A 1,304-nucleotide genomic window follows, 5' to 3' on the forward strand; every position below is an offset into this window, starting at 1 on the left:
ACCCTCCTCCAAAGGACTTGCTCTGGCCTTTCTCTCTCTCTCCTACCCCAGTTCCTTTCCTCTCAACAGCCTCTTTTCCTCTGGAAGGGCGAGGAAAACAAATGAAGGAAATCTGTGTATCTCCGAGGCTTAGATAGATGTTCTTCTCAGCAGAGCCGGGAGGTCAGTGGAGATAAAGTCAGAAATACAGCGGCTTAGAGAGAGCTGGGGCTCGACGGGCAACGGTCTGTTCTAATGGGGAACATGATGTCGCGTCTTCGTTAGAGATGCCCAGAGATGCATCTCATCAATGCCGCCAGAGGAGGAAGTCACAGAGGACAAATGGACGCATTCCGGAACGTCGATTCCAAAAGCAAACTATTTTAAGGATGAGACATAAATAACTTACTCTAAAAAACTGGGTTGAGTTCACCGCATTCTGCAGCAAAGCGCTCCCCACTCCCACAAAATGGAGGCCCCCTCAATTTGGCCAAGTGGATGTCCCCCCACCCTGGAGTTGCCCGAGCAAGCTCTTTGAGTCCCTCAGGGTGACCGACTTGTCCCAGTGTGCCTGGGACTTCCCTGGTTTCAGCCCTGAAAGTCCTGTATACCGAGACGCCCCCTCAGCCCTGGGCGTTGGTCACCCTGGTTCCTTCCTCAGCTGGGCCAAGGTCCTGGCCGACTGTGAGAGGCTCTTCGATCCTCGTTCCCAGATGCAGCCCTCACAAATATGGGAGCGAGAAAGCCAAAATCCCCATTAGCTTTCTTGGTACACAGACTGGCTGTTTTAAAATGAGTGACTTGCATTCTGTGTTCATCGGAGTGAGACAGGGCTGCATTTTCTGGCTGGTGCTGAGGGAAGGGGTACCCTTCAGGCATTTCTCTCTCATCCGCATGTGATCAAGGCTGAACCCTGGCAACATGCAAGGTCAGGGGACGGACTGACCGCCACTCCCAACGTCCAGCAAATGGCCACATGCTCCGTTAGGCTTGAGCAGGGTCCTGCCAGGACCCTAGAACTGCCCTGCGAGAGCAGCGGAGGCCGACGTCCCCTGCAGGCAAAAACAAGCAGAAACACACTGCGCGAGCCGCCTGTGCTCACGTTCGGTCACCCCTGTGGCTCCTGCCTCTCTTCTGCACTCGACGTGGCAACCCTGACATAGGTTCCTGCAGGTGCTCTGCCTGTGTGCTGTCTGAGGCCGTCACTCAGCGGGCTAGGCCTTCACCCCAGCAGATCCCCCGGGAGCCTGCAGGAGACACTCGAAAGCTTGGGAGAGACTGGACCCCCTTCCATTTGCAGGGGGAAGGGGCAGAGCGAGCCCACG

At 55.8% G+C, this 1,304-nt stretch overlaps 1 protein-coding gene across 1 annotated transcript in view; it reads right to left on the reverse strand.

Annotated features, from left to right (window-relative positions):
* Window positions 1–1,304, reverse strand: part of AGBL1 (ATP/GTP binding protein like 1) — a 545,529-nt gene that overhangs the window by 495,973 nt on the left and 48,252 nt on the right. The gene's annotated exons all lie outside the window — the stretch shown is intronic.

This window comes from Pteropus vampyrus, unplaced genomic scaffold, assembly GCF_000151845.1.
Source record: "Pteropus vampyrus isolate Shadow unplaced genomic scaffold, Pvam_2.0 Scaffold34, whole genome shotgun sequence".
Lineage (NCBI taxonomy): Eukaryota > Metazoa > Chordata > Mammalia > Chiroptera > Pteropodidae > Pteropus > Pteropus vampyrus.